Genomic DNA, 20,650 nt, shown 5'->3' on the forward strand with positions numbered 1-20,650 from the left:
CGCGTGGAATTTAAATGAATTTTAACCCGGTGCCGAGAGGAGGAATATTTCTATCCGTTTCGTTCGGTGTTGTGCGTTTCTCGCGAACGGTATGCCGCCCGGTATTAACCGGATTGCGCGGTCGTATTAACTGGAAGGCATCGAGAAAATCGTTTTCGCGGTACGCGAACTGTATTCAACTACGGTTTTCATCCCTATTTCAGAGACCGGAGGATATCGTTCGATGTTGAATAATCACGTAATAATTATAATAATACTGTTGCTGCTATTAACGGTATCGGGATTAACGGGTCTATTAATGGTTTCTGTTCATTATCCTTTGGGCATTATATGCAACGATATACTGTATTTATAAGCATATCAACGTTCCGATTTAATATACACACACATACGGTTGAAGGTTTTTTTTAACCTCTTGTACAACGATTCAAATTTTACGGTACAGATTCTGACACCGAATAAAACTTATTTTGCTTTTCTGAAATATCTTTACTTCTTTTTTTACAATTGTGGCGGGTACGCCGTCGTCAACAAACCCTTACCGAACGTCGTTCTATTCTTCCACGCGAACTTGCTCTTTTCCAACTCCTTCAGATTTTAGTTTCCGTTCTTTTGTCTCTCCCCGGGTTAAGACTTGCCTTCGTCCTCGAGTAGCCTAAGAAGCGCACATGTGGCATCCAGGTTCGCACGAGGACGAACGAATTTTCCGTTTCCACCACTTTCTCCACTTCTATCTTTATCTATCGCTACTCCCGTCTCCCTGTCCTGACAATATAAAAACCCAGTACGCTTACACCTCCAGACAGTTTGTTCCTTTACCGACCATCGCGACGTACCCGCCGAACCGCTGCCGCGGGGACAATTAACAAAGTAAACGATTGTATTTTCTGGACCAATTGCACGCCGACCGTACACTTATACTTTAATAAATTGAGGTGAAAACAGTGTAACGACGTTCCTCACCCACCTCACAACTTTTCAATAAAGTTTCAAACGACCTATGTTCATATAACATTTTTTCTTTCATATGGCTGTAGAACACACTGACAAAGTGTGATCGAAAAAACTGGAACATCCTTTATTTAACTATTTTAATATGTTATTCACATATGCACTTTATATTTCATAAAATTTTTCTATGAAATTACTCTCTTCTCAAGTAACTCATTGACACGTAATGTATCGGTATAAAACATAGCGGTTACGTTTATATAACAAGAGAGACTCACTTATGATATCGAATGCTAGTAACTAATAAAAGTTGATTTTACATCGAAAGGACTGCTTTTAGGACCGATGTTAATTAGACACTTTTTACTCCGCTCGGTAAACTAGGTACTGCAACTCCTTTTAGTATCGGCACCTACTCTTAACACCCTGCATAATGATTAAATTTTATGGTTCTAAATGGTCTTCAAAGTTCAAAAAATGTGCGTACTTTCTACGCAATATTTTTACACTCTTACAAAAAGTTCTTTACCTAGAAAGATTTCGCTATACAGTATCGGATTCTGCAGACACTTCTGAAGAAGCAACCATCCAGAAGAAGCGTCGGAACGGTTTTTAATTAATTTGGACAGGTCGAGAGGATATCAATCGGCATGAAAGTTCGCGATATTGGAATGACCACGTGGTTACGAAATTGCGTTTAAAGAGATGCAGTTCCCGTTCAAAAGAGCGAGGAAAGTTCGCTGAGAATTGCGACGCTTCTTCAAGTGCATTAGGAAGAGTGCGCAAAGCCTGTCTGTCGAGGATTCTGCACACATCACTACCGCGATGTTTGTCCGCAAATAGAATTTCCTCGCGTCTTTATTTACTAATAACGTGGCCTGTGGTTGGCACGCTCGTTGGAGACCTGGCCTCGCTTTTCGAATAGCAAGCGAAGCGCGGTAAAGCGCTTTTGCGAGTACAAATGAACCAGACTTGAGCGTAACCGTGTGCGCGACCACAATGACGTTTCGAAAAGTGTACAAGAATACGTTTCCGCCGGCAAGCGTGCCAGTTATGCAGGATTTAGGAGAGTTTCGGTTGTCATTTTACCCCGGTCAAACGTGCATTTCCACCCATCTAGTACATCCTTATTTACCCCAGCAAATTACTTGTGCGATGCTTTGTTGACAGATAAATGGATGTCTTGTTTGTCAAGCCTTGGAAAACTAAGTATTACGCTGCAGCTTATGGTTAATTCTTCAAAAATGTGTCGAGTTTGACGATTAGATATCAACGGTTTATTGACTGTGGATTGGTGTTGCAGATAAAATATGGAAACTGCTTTTGTTTTGAATTGTTTTCGTTATCATGACAACGAACGGAATCAAGTAAACAGCTTTCCAAGTTGGCCTTTATTAACGAGTGAAAATTCATATCTTCTAATTATACAGGGTGGACCACGAAGCGTGATCAGCTTAGATTATTAAGCTGTTAGCGGTTCGATCGGAAGTTGTTTTAGTTAAAATAACATGGTTCAAGGAGAGCTTTAAGATGATTGTACCAAATTTTTTGTCAACCCTTTCTTTCCAGAGTTATCAAGATCACCCTCAGTTTTTTATAGGTAAACCTACAATTTTTTTACACCCATCTTTTAGGAGATATTGAGACGAACTCGGCAAGCGTTAAACCAAAGAAACATTAAAAAAATATCATTTACCTTAATTGAATCGATGCTCGAAATGGTGTCCACTAGCAGCAATACACTCGCGTAAACCGTTAAGAAATGACCGCTTAGTTCTTTCTATGACATCTGCATTGATGGTTAAGCATGCATCTACAATTCTCTGTCGCATATCTTCCGACGTTGTTGGAGGTTCTTTATAAACGTTTTCCTTTAATGCACCCCATAAAAAGAAATCTAACGGAGTAAGATCGGGAGAGCGAGCTGGCCAATTGACTACACTGCCACATATAATATTGTCGCAAATTTGAGTCTTCAGGCGTGCCTTAACCCTTTGCGGTCCAAATAGTCCAGTTAGTCCGCACTCATTTGGTCACTCTCGGGCAGTACGCTTCAGGCGTGCCTTAACCCTTTGCGGCCCAAATAGTCCAGTTAGTCCGCACTCATTTGGTCACTCTCGGGCAGTACCATGTACTTTCCCTTTATTTCAATATTTCAACGTAATATTGGTTATAAAATATTAAGTTTCAGTATAATATTAATGCATAAAGAAATGGTTTATTATCATTTATAATTTACAATTTATCATTATATGATATCCAAAGGCAAACATTAAGGGTTCAGACCTAGAAGTGGGAGATGCAGGAGAAATTGTGACACGGTCACAGTCGCAGATGACACAGGACAGTGCCATTTTTGAGGAAGTGCCATGGATTGTGTAGAAGATCGAGAATCGAATGCGATGCGTGATTCGGATCCGGATGGAAAGAGGGTAGCACTAACTAACTTTTCTGATTGTTAAGGACACTTAAGTTTAGACCAGGTTTACGATACGGATGCGACTCTGCTTCATCTTTTATCTTGGCTTTTCCTGTAGGGCGTTTCTTTCGCGCCCCAATCAGGTCTTTTTCGAAAATTGTCACGCCTTCAGGAGTCAGCCGAGTAGGGAACGTGGGGGTATACGCGCCCCCAGATTCCCTGTGACCCTTGAAAGTTTTCGATTCATGTTGCGTCAATTACTATTAAGAGACTCGGTGACTGATTTTACGGAATGGAAAACGACATGGCCTCTTAACCTGCCATCGGTCCCTTCACGCAGACCTCGAACCCTGTTATGAGGTATATTATTTATCTAATCGCAAGATGCCTCATACGAATCCTGGGTGGAACGCGACAGCGAAGACGCGTCATGGATCAGCAGTGATGCGTCCCTATGACACGTCATACTGAGTCCGGGCGCGCCACCCTTACCTAGGTTTAATAAAAGAGCCCCGAAAAGTTATTCCATAATTGAATTCGAGAGAGAGTAAAGTAAGCATTGTCCGCGACGCGTAGCCGAAGATCCGAGAAGCTTCGTGTTTTCTAGATATTAAGTGTGTATAATTAATAATAAATATATCCAAGATTAAGTGTTAGTGAAAAATAGAAGTCCGAGGATTAAATTATTTCACCACACCATAACACACCCCCTGCTGCGGCCCCGTACTGGCCGCTAGACCTCTTAAAAATGCCTACAATATTTACAATTTCTTCTTATAATTTTTTATATGAGATATATGGTATTAAACCTGCGTCGTCTCTTACTCAATATGTAGTAATTTTCGTGTTGATAAAAATTAATCTGCAGTCATCAACGATTAAGGCGCAGACAAATGTTTTAAATATACTGCAATGGAAGGAGCAATTCTCAGTTGACAGCGAACGGCTCTACATAAGGCTAGAGCTTCTCACTTCCTTCAAATTGCTGCTTTGGTGCTCAGATTACGTGTATTTTAACGCCTGACTGAATTTCAGTCCTCACTATATCAGCTCTACCAATTATACTCGGCTCGCTTCGTTGAACTCCGCCTATGACGCTCTCGAAGACGCCACTTTAACCGTTTGAATGCATTCTACGTCGAAACGTGCCACCGCATCGGGCCACGAAGTGCAAATTCTATTCTACTTTTTTTTATAATCTATCTATTTTTTTATTGTTATATGTGAAATTGTCCAAAACAAAATTTTTAACATTTTTCCACATCAAATGAAAGAAGCGCTATAGCGCCGCTTGACATTTTTCGGTCAGATTTCGGCAATAACCCGTGCCACTCAGTCGGCTAAGGTTTCTGACGGTACACGCTGACATAGTAGTAGCATTCCCGTGCTCGAGGGTGCAGCGTTCCAAGACTTACCGCGGACACACGGAAACAGCGGGTAGGCTATTGCTTTGAAGCTCGCTACTGCTCTATTCCACTTGGTCTCGATGTGTTCCTTTCGCTCTCTTCGTTATGCGATGTTATACGATCCTATCTGTAGATGTGACCGTTTCAGCCAATAACATAAATACGTGTACCCTGTCTTTATGATGTGTCGGAGAAGGTGTTCCTATTACACTACAACCAATCAGTCTAGAATACACCAGGCAAGAACACCAACTCTGGAGCTAAAACACAGTTATTCCGAGATGACATATTCTAAAAAAGTCTCACTAATTCACCGAACAGGAAATATCAAACAGTACTGTAGGAAAGCTAGATTGTAAAAATAATTATAACGAGTGTGTGGACTGGAAAGATACAGGTGCGAATGAAGAGTAAATCTCGTGTGAATGTTTAGTTGAGAACGATAGCTGAATGAACGGAGAATACTTGAGCTCGAGTAATAAAGGTGCGAATGATAAGTGTTTGAACGAAGAGTTCGTGACCGCCGAAAAGTTCAGTGGACGTGATTGGATGCATTTTGGGAATGTCTGCGTAGAGTGAAGGGATTAGAAGAATAGAAAAAGAAAGAACGAGCGGGTGAAAGAATAAGAGTGAATTAGATGCACGCGAGGTAGGTAATCTAAGAGACAGAGTCATAAAGAAATAGTCAGAGAGCGAGAGTCACAGAGAACGAGAGTTATGGAGTATTTAGAGTTAAAGTGTTAGCGTAATATAGAGGGAATAGAGACATTGTAATCATTATTATTGAGTCCTGAGTTTTAAATATAGTCGTTACTGTTATAAACATTATTAAACACCTCTCTCTCACCCAACATTCCTGCAATACATTATACATATTCATTATATCTAATGTATATATTATAGTATAGCAAGGTGTGCTATGCATACCATATGTTTAAATTACAATATATAAGCATAGTATTAGTTCCATTACATTAATGAAATTTAATTACATTACATTATATTCATTATATCTAATGTATATATTATAAGCATAGTATAATCTAAACAGTGCAATACGCTGTCATCCTTACCTCAACTGTCCCAACTAACATTACGAAACAACCGAGAAAAATGAGGTTTCGTTATTTTCTCTGTATCGTCCTTATCTTTCTTTGTTGAATTTGAAACATTTAGTCATTATTTCGAAACACACTATATAATTTTTTGGAATATGTGTACGACCAGTAAGTATATTATTAATGTAGCAATTAATTAAATGCTTCAAATAAGACTGTTGGACAATCAACCGCCTATTGACATTGAGTCACCCAGTCGCTCTTAAGATTAACCCCATAACGCCGAAAAACAAGTTACTCATCGATCGCTGAGTGTCCCTTCAAAGTTCTGTCCAGCAATTCGTCACCAGAACCAAGTTCACCTTCTCCCCCAAATCCCTTCCTTATAAGTATACCCGAAAAATCCCTTAGAGCATCATTATAGAAACCAAGCGAGTATAGTTAAGAGCGGTCGACCTAAGTACACAGAAGAAAACCACAACGTCTCTTCCCTTCGTGAAGTCCGCGCCTTGTAAATTCGGAATCCGCAAGTGTAAGTGTCATCGTTGAAATAAAAGTTATATTGTTAAAATATGGACTCCCCGGAGACTCTCCAACGAGACAATTTCATTTAGTGAAGAACGCAAGATAGGATTTGTTTGAAATCACATTTAATTCATACTTTTAAACGTATAACTTAAACATAATGTAAGGCGTACGGCGCGCCTAGGCGATGGCCGCGAGACCCAAGCCGCAGGGGGCCTTAAAAGAAGGATAACTGCAGACTACACTCCCACCCCAAGGCTTGCACGGTCCCAACGGCTGAAGGGAAGATATAAAAGCGGGAAAAGGGGCTGTGGGGAAGCAAATTACCGACATTTACTAGTGCACGGAATACCGGATTATTTTAGCCATCGTTTTAAGCGCCCTTGTATATTTTCCTCTTACAATAAATAACTTAGATATAAACTAGTCAAACTTAGACATAAATAATTTCGACACGAACAAATTAAACAGACGTAACGACTTAAACACTTACAAGGGAACATCCCAAACAGATAATCACCGATATTAGTGAAACTTCGGTATACGTATAATAGTTCTCAAAGAAATATTCGACACGCATTCTTTTATATCGGCAATCGTCCTCAGTGAAGAGTGAAAATCACCCTCAAAGATAGAGGTGATATGTATTATATATTCAGTCTAATATCTCGAAGACTATTGGAGATAGAAGAATAGTGTAAATCTATGAATTTTGTATTTTTCAGCAACAAATTTAAAAAATGAAGGTAATAAATAATTTTGTATTTGTATTTGAAATGTTAACTTAGGACTACGAAACTTACAATTAGAAAACGATACATAGGACACTATAAACTAGTAAAACCATTCGAAAAGCAGTTAGCAGAAATAAATTAACCTGTTTTTAGATCTCAACAAAGTACATACGTAGATCATTCTAACTTTGATTAAAAGGTAAAAACGTATCCAACTCCAAATATTTCAAAATACCTTGAAGAATGAAAGAAATGGTACATAGGAGATTTTAATTAAGGAGAACTGTATAGTAGTCGCTAATAAACCATGGGGTGCATGCGACTCTAAAGAAATAAATTAAAAAAAAAAACATACCGTGATACGAAAGCGACATTACTTTTCCTTCCCGACACTTTCACGCTGACCACCGAACGATTAACATCATTCACTTGCTGTTACTTATCTACCTACATACACAACAGGAAAGAATTTAATTGAATTTTACAGACCAATTCAATTTCACAGTGGTATCAGTTTATGCCTTCGGCGAGTATGTATCTCAAGTTGTCACGTTTGCTTTTATCATCGGTCTTTTAAGTTTGCTTCAGTGCATGCCTGACATTTATACCCCCGAGCGAATACGTAAGACGGTAAATTATACGGAAGCACCTAAGCTGGTTGTCATCATACATAAAGTAATCGTTACTCACTGCGTATTAATTACCTGATAGCTACATGCAGAATTTATAATTATCGTAACATTTCGCTTTCCGCTTTTCCTTATGATGGATATAACTAAGAAAACTGATCAACATTTCGTTTCATTATTTAAGCTTATAGAAAACGTAACAAAATATTTGAATTTATCTTTCTTTTAAATAATGGTGTTGTTCGGGTCGCGTAATGTTCGATGCTTAATTGCCGCACCGGTACGCGGGTTTAATCACACCTTGATTTATTCAGTGTGAAATGCTAAGAACTAGTTTTATTTGCAACAGAGTGATACTTGAGGTGATGTCGCCACGAGACTATCAAAATACTAATTTTCGTAAGACCAACTGCCAAGACTTCCAAAAAAGGACGCGCTTCTGCCTCATTTCCTTAGTTTTATCCGCTCGGCCAGTTGCCGATTGGTGGCCGATTTCTTCTGGGGGGTGTAGGTGCTGACTCCTCATTGGAGGAGGTTGCTTAGGTGGGACGCAGCTCTTTCCAAGGGAAGGGGATTGTTGCTTAACATTAGAAAAACGGTCCGCTTGCCGAGAGTCAACCGGAGGAAATTCCAGATTTTTGGGACTTTCCGTCCACCCCTCGCGACCGTCTCCCACCCTTCCAAGGTGACAACGCGCTAAGGGCGCACTGGAAGGGCGGTAAAGACGATATTAGACACGCTGATTGGCAAATGCAATTGTTCACCATTAACCAATCAGCGTGTCCCAACAAAAATCCCTCTCACGGACGTCCGAGACGCGACGTCGGAGAGGTGAGTCGTCGAGTAGTCGTTCAACCACCACGAACAAGGAGAACCAAGGAGCAACCAGCTCACATCACGCGATAGAAATAGATCAGTTTTTACAAGTCCCAATCATATTGGGTGGTCCTTCGAACCAGTATCTAGACGGCACAACATCGTGCAAACATCTACAAGGCTCGAAAGTTCATCGCCACAACCACGGGCATTAACAGTTACATAAATTAAACACGATTATTGTACAACTTTAAATCGTGTACGAAACGGTTAAGTTGACTCGTTAAGTTGAAAATACATAATGGACAAGTGTTATACTAACAATTCTGCTTGCTGCGTAGCTTTAACCGTAACCTGTTTCTGCTATCTAGAGGTGCGCAATAAATCACAAAATAATGCGATCCGCAAGTATTAGCGGATAACATTGCAACAGGTATTACGATTAATATAATTGCAATATGAACATTACAGAATACATTACAAATTGCCCTTCATATCGCCATTATTATACGAGGTTATTGCATTTCAGAGTAAATAAGGGTTCCGATACATTTGCAACAATAAATAATCGAAGAATTATGCATACGTATACAGTGCATGTAATTGTGATAATAAAATACTGTACACTAGAGATAATAGGTCGATAGTCCTTTGCATAGATCATAGATAAACGTACATAAATAAACAGATAATTCATCCAGGCCAAATCACTGGTTCTTTTTGATTCATGGTTCGAAGTACGGAACTCGTATGGCACATAAATCAACCACTTAGATTCGAGTACATGAATGTAGTTGCTGGATAACAACCGCGGTAACTAGACGAAAATGAAATACTTTGAATTTCGGTCGAAAAATTATGATAACAAATCACTGGACTGGTCTGACGTCGTCAGTAACACAGTGATCGGCGATCCCGACCGCACTATAATCTTATCCGCGTATTAAGAAAATAAATTGTTTTGCTACTTATTTCGCAAGCAGCAACTATCTCAATACCTTTGTAAATGTGCACGCTAGCAGACTGAAGAATTGTATAATAGTACTGCACAAGCATGTGTACAAATTTTATGCCACGATATCTTAAATAGCACAATAAGATGACATTTTAACTTCAGTTTTAACTGCACCATTTCAACGTCAGTCTTACAATTAATATTATTTTTCTTTAATCTGAATTAATTCTACGATACGTACAAGTGCAGGTTCATCAAACAGCAAGATTAATTCATTCGAAAGTTTATAGAGTCATATTGTAAATTCTGTTAGGAAGTTGTACCGTAACACTGGTTCAAATAACTAACCCGACGATGCTTTTCGGTACGCTGCACGTCAACTTAATGAAGAGCTGCTGATTAAAATGTTTAGCAGTTTTAGGTTTGCCATAAATGGAGATAACCGTGAATCTACCGGTTCATGAGATGATCACAATTATTACTTGGATCATCAAGTAGAAGTTAACTATAGACTGTGTTGAAGTTAAGATATCCCTCGGTGGTTTGTTACTATTTTATTGTCAAAGAGACTGTTTATTGTCGAAAAACTGGTTGACTTCGTTTCTGGAATGTTAATTTATACCTTTCCGATAGTCAAAGTAGGAAGATGATTGGTAGTTTAAGGATTCCTAGGAAAAGGAAAAGGAAATTGAGGATTGGTTGGTTTATTTACAAACCAACACCCTAGCAATTTGTGAAGAGGGAAAGCGTGGAAGTGCGCTAATGGAAGGTTTTCTCGACGAGTTCTAAAAAAAGGCACGGGGCCTAATACCAAGGCAGGTAGTCTGTAATTGGGGTGCGCGATGCCCAATTATACAGAAATTAAGGGGTTAGCCCACTCTGACCGCCTGAAAATCATAGGTATCTTTGTGAAGGTTTTCTGTGAATATAATGAAATAAACGGGCAATCAGTTGGAAAGCCTGTAATGGCTTTCTTTGATATACATATATATTCAAATATACAAAAATATTTTTCTTTTTACGTATCTTTTCGGCCGGCACTCTCCTCGGTGGCGTCGATAACTTATTCAATTTTTTTCATATAACATTCTAACAGAATCCTGTTTATTACATTATCTGGTGAAATACGTAGGATTTTTTTTAAATGTTTATTTTCGTACAAATGGTGTACATTTGAAGTACAAAAACTGAATCTAGCTAAAAAATTTTTGTACAACAACGACTGTAAAAGAAAAAGTTTTTAAGATATCGAAAAAATCCTACGTACTTCGCGAGATAATATAGTAAACAAGATTCTGTGAAAATTTCAAGTGAATCGGTTAAAAATTGGAAAAGTTATCGACGCCACCGAGAAGAGAATCGGCTGGACAGTTACTCTACAGAAACTTCCCTTTTATTTCATTAGATTCACAGAAAAAATTCACAAAAATGCCTATGTTTTTCGGGCGGTCAGGGTGGACTAACCCCTTAAAGAAAGGAGTTTATGGTAAGATATTGACTATCACGAAACGGAACTTTTCTAATTAAGTACTTACCGTCCATGTCGGCAATAGTTATTGTGTCGCTGAATGCTAATGAGACTGATTTGCGACAATGCAACTGTTGAACTTTTCCACCATTAGGTTTGGAAAAGGTAAGCACTTTTTTGAGAGGATGTGGCTACCCGAAGAGGACTTAACGTCGTATAGACGGAACAAAAGTGTTAAATCCTCTTCAGAAAAAAGCGTAAAAAAGACAGGACTGAAATGAAAGTGAATTTCCCCAGACACTGTTGCAAATGCACGAATCAGAAGCATGTAGAGCGTACATGTGGAACAACATTTAAATCTAATTGATTATAAACTGTAATCAAAGTTGGTGAACGCAGTCTATAAGAGTGCATCCATGGAAATTTAAAATAACTTATAAAATGCGTTTTCGAAAATTCTCCTGGAGAATATACACTCACAAGTCAAAAAAGTCTCCGCACACCGCATCTCCGTATAATTTTAACAGAGAATGTAATAAATAAATAATATTTACGTTATTTTATTTAGAAACATGACATTTACTATTAAACAAACAAATGTGAATGTAAACATATATGTATTTTCCATTATCGGAAAACTATTTGGAGTAACGTCTTTTCTAATTCCGTGTAAACAAGAAACTAACTTGTATTTATAATACCTTTGGAGTCTTGTATATAGACACTTAGCTGAATTCTTAGATACTGTATGGAAATTTTTTTCATCTCATATCTGTTACATTATTCTCCTTCTTTAATTTCATTATTAACAAATAAAATAAATGTAATAAAATAACGTAAATGTTAAGTCTTCAAGGTCCCATTGAACTGTCTTTATTAAGAGAACACTTGATATTACAGGAATAATCAAAATCACGTGCGGACACTCTTGTAGACCGGAAAACCACATACCGCGAGAGGGGAGGGGGGTGGGAGGCAAAGCGCGCAATACAAATGGTCTTTTTACCTTAATGGTCTTCATACGAAGACTTTTTATACTCACCGAGTATATGTGTACGTATTTTTCCCTTTCCTTTTATTTTTTCTTAACAAGAATAACTCTATACACTTGCAAGAGAAGTTACGGCCAGACAATGTACATTCTTATCTCTTGAAAATCTCTAATCTCGAGCGGAGTTCAACTTCCGGGACAGTTTGTTTTTCACGAGACTGTCACTTCTTTCGGTAAATTCCTTTGGTCGGTAACGAAAAACGGTTGGATAAAATACAGCAAGGTCCTTCGAAAACTGCTGACGAGCATGCCCACGGCTTGTTTCTCGTCTATGCTAACCCACAGGCACGGAAGTAAAAGCGGCGCGTAATAATAAATCAGCCAGCGGGTAGTAGCCGCGGAGCGATTTCAGAAGACGAGACACACGCGCGAAGGGACTTGTGAGTAACGAGAAAGGACCGGGGTCTAATTATAATATCAATACCATATTAGATTAATCAGCGTCACATAGCCAGGCGGTAGCCATACCCGACGGCAGCGCCGTTAAGATTAATTGCCTTGTCCTTTCAGCCGGCCTGTCCATAGACCTGGTACTTCTACTTGGACGCCGCGGAATGTGCACGTCCTCCGGCGATCGCACCTCGTCTTACAATCCTCGACGAAACGTTCATCTGAGATCAGATAAGATGGAACTCCTTGGCCACAGGCTGCGTCTCACCGCGTACATGCTGCAGCGTGATGAAGGAAATCGATTTTTCAGCTGTGATCTCTGGCGATTGCATTTTACCTCGGTTCACAGGTGGAAACACGTTGAGGTAAATTTTCTCAAGTTACGCGATACCATATCGGACAAATCTCGGACCTCTGTGCCCTTCTGCTAAATATGTAGTTCAATACATGGCTATCGAACTTGAGCAAACTGTTGTCACAATTTTTTTGAATAATAGTGCACCAATTGTGTTGTTACTTTTTGGTTTGTTGTTTTATGGATTATTTATGTTAATGTATTTATAATTACGTTGAGTGGTGATTGAACGAGTGCGAGTTGGCACCGAGTGTGTGGTAGCACCGAGGATGAGAATAGGCAAACAGAAGGTAGAGGACGAGAAGCGTGAGACATGTGAAGAGTGTGTTAAAATATTATTGCAAAAGATTCTATTAAAACGTTTCCCAATTTAACTTGTACACATTCCTATAATAATAATAGTAATAAAGGCAATGTGTGCATGTGGTAAATATATTGAATGTGAGCTAACGAAAGTAGGCAAGACTAAAAACGCCACCAGTTCCGGGTGAGATTCATGGCGTTAGAGGGATTTTTAGTGGGTATGCCATCTAATGGCGAGTCCCACGCTACCGGATGCCAACATCTAACCCGGTGTGCGTAATGCATTTTCCCCTTCTGTGTTGAACAAAATTTCTGGAATAAACGAACCTCTTTGTAACTAAAAGGGCAATGAATCAAAAACTGTGTTGTTTGTGAATTTGCTCCTCGCCTTTTTTCATTTGATTTCCTGCTGTATGTTTCCTTAGTATTGTCCTTTGCAAAAATACTCATTTTATTCTCGTTTTGTTTCTTAAATTAACCAGAAGATTTCTTATTTAATAATCAGGACTTTTGGATATGTGAATATGTATCAATGGTACGTTAAAATGGCAGCAATACACCCGTCCCTCAATTTACGCGGCACTTTTTTACGCGGAATTGATTTACGCGATAAGATATGTACATACAGATTTTCCTATAAGTTTTAAAATTGACACTTTTATACAGTCAGTATTGTGAGATCGGTTGGCGGAACGCGTGACGCAGAAAGAAACTTTGCTGCGTTAGGCCCGCACAAGGCGTTGTCTTTGGCCGCTGGGCCGTAGTGCGGAAGCGAACAGTGTGACTTTGGACGTTGAGAGGCCGACATTGTTACTATACTGTTTAGATTTATAATTTATATTTTTTAATTTTAACCCAGTCGTGTCTAACAAACTTTCAATCACACGAAAGAAGAGAAAGTCGATGTCTTTGGACATGAAAATGAAAATTTTGAATCGACTTGAAGAAGGAGAAAAACCTACAGCGAAAAACTTTTACTAGCTTTTATTTCCAATATTTTTCCTTTTATATTGATTTTTATTCGCGTAAATCAAATCCACGTGAAACGGATATTCGCGTAAATTGAGGGACGGGTGTATTTTCAAACATACAAATAAACTAAAGGTTAATTTAAAAGGCTGCTATTTATTGGGTCAGTATTTTAAAAAGTCTTTAATCAATATTTTAAATAAAACATCCGTACGTAATATAATTGGTCAGTATTAACATTGATTAATACAAAAATTGTCAGTATCTTCATTGAAATATTAGTAAACATAATAATTTGCCAGCATTTTTAATAGATGTTCAGTGTGTATAATAAAATATCTTAACCTAACCTAACCAAAAATTTAAATTCCATTGATCAAAAAATTAACGAATACCGACCTAATAAACAAAAGTGTACAAACAAAATGCGATTCAACACTGACATTTAATTATTTATATTGACCAAAGTATTCATTTTTACTGACTATTTATTTTAAAAAATACTGACCAAATAAATAGCAATGAATTTAAAACAGTAAGAAAAAGGTGCACAAAAAATATTTGGAAACTATAGAAGTACATTACGTTTTCAGAACATTACAATTTTTGCTGATTTTCTTAATAAGCATTTTAATTAAAACGTTTTCACCCCGGAAAGGTGCTATTTTAAACAGTGTATTCAGTGATGCATTATCCACGTAAAATAAATATATTATAAAACTACTTGTAAACCTAGAACGAATGACAACTCGTGATGGATTTGATATTGAATGTTTTATAGAAACTATATACATATATTCGATGCTTCATTTCGGTTGCAGAATATTTAAATTAAGATATCAGGTTAGTAGGAAATTAATGTCGGTTTTCAAGCTTTACCTTTAAAACCGCAGGTCTTGACTTAGAATAAACATTTTTAATCGAAATAGGATCCGTTGCTATTTACACATTTTTGCCAACGAGAAATAAGTTTTTCAATTCCAGTTGTGCAAAATTCCAGCGTTCTGGAATTAATAAATTCTTTGTACGCATCTTCAGCAACAGCTTGGTTAGTAAATATTTCCCCCGGCAAATAGTGGCCCAGGTGTTTAACTCTAAGGCGGTCTTCGGGTCTTTTTTGACCCATCGCCTTCTTATCTTTTTAATAACTTTTGCTAGTATCGTATTTGTATTCTTGACATTGCATTGAAAGTTTACTGTGTAAGTTCATATGGCTTGCTGGTAGCAAATATTGTTACACATAAGGTTAGGTGCGTTCGAGGGTCAGGGCTCTTTGGGTCAAAAAACCAAAGTTAATGAACAGAAGAACGCACCAGGGTTAACAAAGTGGAACATAGTCCATTGGCGATAGGTCAGGAGAATACGCTAGATGGGGCAGAGTTTCATACCCCAATTTGTTCAACTTTTGTAGTGTTGTTTGTGCCGCGTGTGGTCGAGAGACGGCAGAGTTTCATACCCCAATTTGTTCAACTTTTGTAGTGTTGTTTGTGCCGCGTGTGGTCGAGCGTTTTCGTGTAGGATAATAGAGCTCCTTCGATTGACCAATGCCGGATTTAATTTTGCAATTTTTCAATCTTTTCAATTTCTTGACAATACTTTTCGGTTGCAATGGTCTCATCCGGTTTCAAGAAACTGTAGTGAATAATTCCCGCTAACGACCACCAAACACTCACCGTAACCCTTTTTTGGTGCAGTTTCGGCTTGGGAAAGTGTTTACGCTGTTCATCGTGATCACTGTGCAGAACGCCGACGATTATCATACATAATCCATTTTTCGTCGTAAATCACAGTGCGCTGAAGAAACGGATCATGTTTCTTACTCATGATCATGATTTTTTTGATCTTCGCTTAATTCATGCGGAACCCATTTGTCGAGCTTCTTTGATTTTTCTAGCTGTCTTAAGTGGCCGATAACAGTTGAATGACGTACACCTACTTCCTGTGCAAGTTGACGAACCGTTGTGCGTAGATCAACCTGAACCAATGCCTTCAATTGGTCGTTGTCAACGACAGAAACGTCGTCCGTGTCCTTTCTCATCGTCGAGACTCTCATCACCGTTTCGAAATTTTTTGAGCCAACGTTGCACTGTGCGTTCATTCAGGGTATCTTGTTCATATCGGTTCATTACAAGTCGTTTCCACAGCTTTATAGCCTAGTTCACACTCACATGAGAAAATTATACGAATTTGCTTCCTGTCCATCTTTAAATCAATAGTCTGAAGTGAGCACAAATTAACAGGAAAAACAAAAGCATAGTTACCAGCATATAGAACGACATCTGCTCTGTAAAATCCTATTAAAAATGAACAGAATGAATTGAAATGTCATCTCAAGACTAAGCGACAAAGTTAGAAATCTCGAAAACTGACATTAATTTCCTACCAATCTAATATATGTATAAAAGTTATTAAACACGTTAACGACGAGAACCCAGAATCACGTGTCCGGGGAAAGAAATGAAGGATTCGAGTGACAAGTTCCACGCTTTACATGCATAACAGTCAGCGTGATCAGAGACAATAAGGATTTATCTTTAATTCCAATGGCCGCCAGTATTTGTATCATTTACGCTGACTATGAAATCGGCTTAATGCAGCATTAAACGCGAACACATACGAACGCGGCAGTATGATACGTGAGCAAAAATGTCCGTTAAAGCTGTCCATTTGACAGTACGATAGACGAACGACAACGTTCATTTGTCTACGCATCGATGCTATTTGCGGCGCATGTAACGTATCAGCATTATTATGACATCCGTACTACATACACCAGCAACGTATCAACGCATCTATTTATGCTTCGTAAACGACAATGAAACGTAAAAGAAGAGAATTTACTACTGAAGAAATGGTGATGATGGCATCGCTACTAGATGAAGATGAAAATAACAAAAAGAGAAGATACTGAGTACAGAGGAACTTGAAATTGAGAAAAACAAAGGCGAATTTCAGACATTACACAGGTAACTGTTTCCAGACGAAGGAAAAATTATCATCCGTATTTTCGCATATAACAGTACCAAGTTTTATCGAAGGAAATAAAAATGTTACTCAAAAGTGTAACGCAAAGTTTAGAGAAGCAACAACGTCGACAGAAACTGTGGCAGTGTGTGTGAGGGAATTTGAATTTTATTATGAAATAATGTATTATTCAACATATTGAATATTTTTAATCTATAGATATTTATAACTGCCCATATCGGTCTAACATGATAAATATCTGCCGTTGCTGCTAATATTTTACTTGTGGAAATTAAATTTTCTAGTTCTGCCTATTTTGAAATTAGCAACAATTGAAAAAGTTTAAGTAACAATCACAGTATATGACGTAAACTTTTTTACAATTGTTTGAGACTAATTCTGGTCGACGGTCAATTTTTCCCGTTCTTTTTTTATAGGTATGGGTGACAGCTATAGTCGTAGACCCGCCATCTGATCGTCCTTGTTTTTTTATTCGGCCATTGACCTAGTGACAAGTCGTCAAGCATGCGTACGTGTGTATACATATATGTATGGATGGATAAACGAGTGATTATCATTTTACGAACAAATCGCCAGGGAAACCGTGAACAGGGTGCTTCAGAGCGTTAAAGGAAGTGAATGAAAGTACTGTTAAGGTGCCTCTGGCTGACTAGATCGTCATTCAGGCTTCATTATACTTTGCGTGTCATGTGCCGTCTAAATACTACTCGAAAGACCAGTTTCTTGGTGAAACACTAAGAATGATTAATGTTTTATTTTCAATAAGAATAACAACGTGTGAGACTCTGGTCTAATATCAAGTACAACGTGAGTCTATTTTCTAAGCAAATATGAACTATGTATTTAAACTTAAACTCTCAATCATACTACAGAGTACATTATACACTACACTTTAGGACTATATGCATTTAGCATATCTTTATATAACAAGTAGAAATTAAGTTTATACACACAGTCACACGCATTTTGGTAATCATAGAAAAATTATTCGAACAGATCCGTTTAAGGCGGCCTACATGTTGCGACACAAAGCTCTGTAATTCGCAAAAAGTGTTTTATGATCACAGAATCTTTGCTTTTCTGCGTGCCATATGCCTTTCTGGTACCCATTCCTCAGTAGTAATTAGCACGTCGTAAAGTCACGAACACTACCTACGCACTATTAGGACTGCTTACCCCTTGGGCTTGACTCTCCCACGACGACAACATATCACCACCCTGTCAATCTGGAACTTCCAGGGTAGGCGTTATGCTCATGGCCAAGGAGAACTGTCCAAGGGGTAGAAACACTCTTATTCGTCACATTAGTCAACACCCATGCTACACCTTTTAATATGAATTAAGAGGCACAGTCAGCATAATGACATTTCAAATACACAGTCTTAAAATACATACAAGATACTGTGCGTAGACCAGTTTATAACATACTTGTTAATACACTTGTAAGAATATGGTTGAGTGAAGGTAGGGACTCGGACCGGTTTATGAGCCGCAGACCTCTCGGTCTGCGGAGGAACCCGGTCCCAACGCCTGACTCCCCCACGCGCTAAGGGCTGGGTCAGGTAGGACCCAGGTAGGGTAGCTAGCAATTTGTACAAAGGACAACCTCCGAAGTGCAAATTGCAAGCACGTTTATGACACGCAAGCCAGTAAAGTCGTTTATTTTTATCCTGAAATTGTATTTCTTCGAGTTTCTTCGTCCTCAATGACTAAGTGCATGGGCCATAAACGTGAATTTCCAAAGGGTCATCGAGACCGGGCCCAGTGACCGTCGAACAGGTCAGGCCGCAGGATCCAAGCCTGGCGGAAATTCCACCACGTTGCAAAATTTCACATATAGAGCCCAGTGACCGTCGACCAGGTCAGGCCGCAGGATTCAAGCTTGGCGGAAATTCCATCATGTTGCCAAATTTCCCACATAGCGTCTTCCACCTCCACTGACACCACCTCTCCTGCCCGGAATAGGTGGGTGTCGGTGGATCTATCACCTGATTGGCAAAAAATACTTACCAATCAGGTGACAAGACTGGCTCACGAATTTCCCTCGACTCGGAAATTCGTGACAGAGTCAGTTCACCACCAGACATCAAAGAGAAACATCGTAAACTCTAGTTCAACGCACATCATCCACACCACTAATCCACCATTCAACTGCTTCATTAAATAGTATACTACGAATTATTTCCTTCACGATTAAACTTTATTACCACACCCCCTAATGTCCTTATAACCTTAAACGGTCGTAAGGACATGTGCGAGCAACAGACAGACGCGTATTCTCGTCAGAAACACTCGCATTCGCACAAACACACTCGCTCCACGCACTCTCTTCACAACCAACCTTGAACGGTCGTAAGGACATACCCGAGCAACAGACAGACGTGTATTCTCGTCAGAAACACTCGCATTCGCACAAACACACTCGCTCCACGCACTCTCTTCACAACTCGCATCTCTTGCTTTCGCACAAACACACTCGCTCTTGTTCAATAACAACGAACGTCGGAAAGCCACGGCCTATTTGTATCGCAGGGATTTAAACAAAACAAGCTCAACTATATGATCGACCCGCTCCGGTCATTAACCTCCTACATTACTTTCACCGTAATAGGTACGAATTGAGCCTTTGTAGTGTAAAGTAACAAAATATAGTGGATAAACGAGAAATTTGTCTCGTACCGCCAAATAAGAAAGTCCAGTACAGGGTAACATTAAAATATCTACGGGACACAGTCATCCCGTACCGTCAAATAGGAAAGTCCTAAAAAAAAGCACCTTCGCGTTGCGTCGCATCCACCAAAGGATATTGAACTTGAATCGAACGCTCGCCGGACGGAAAACTCCTGCAACCACTCGAAACATGATTCGTGACGGTCAACAGCATGGACGCGAAACTCGCCGCCATCATCGCAAAATTCACCTCCGTCACCTCGAACGCAAAGGAGGATAACGTACGCTACGACGATCAACCCTAGATCATCCTGCAAAATCTGCAACGAAGGGACGTACTACGTGTACCAATGCCAAAAATTCCTCGACATGACGGTCGAAGAACGCGTTAAAGAAGCGCAAAGGGTAAAGCTTTGCTCGAATTGTTTGCGATCGGATCATGCTCCAAATAACTGCAAGCCTGGAATGTGCCGCGTGTGTGATCAGCGACACAACACCAAGTTGCATCGGGGTGCAACACGCACGGAAGCGGGATGACTAAAACGAGTACATACGGGACTGCCAACGTTACGACGACGAGGCATCATGATGGTATCAGGCGGATAAACACACGAATTAATGGTCACTGAAATTATTAACGTACTCGACCGCGACAAGAGACCGATTTAGTACCGCACGCTTATCGACACATGTTCAAACGCAAACTTCATAACTGAAGAACTCGCGGCGAAACTACGTTTCCCATCGAAGGGAGATCCATAGCTACAGGAACGTTAAACCAATTAAATACCATTACCAACAAGCTCGTATCCATCACTATAAATACGTGTTTATCAAATTATTGCATCGTACGAACCATTGCCGTATGCTCAAATCGACCGCGCCGCATTATCGATACCACCGAACATCAGGTTCGTCGATCCACATTTTCACCGGCCGGCACACATTGATAGGGGGTCGGCTCAG

This window comes from Habropoda laboriosa, unplaced genomic scaffold (genome assembly GCF_001263275.1).
Source record: "Habropoda laboriosa isolate 0110345459 unplaced genomic scaffold, ASM126327v1 scaffold137, whole genome shotgun sequence".
Lineage (NCBI taxonomy): Eukaryota > Metazoa > Arthropoda > Insecta > Hymenoptera > Apidae > Habropoda > Habropoda laboriosa.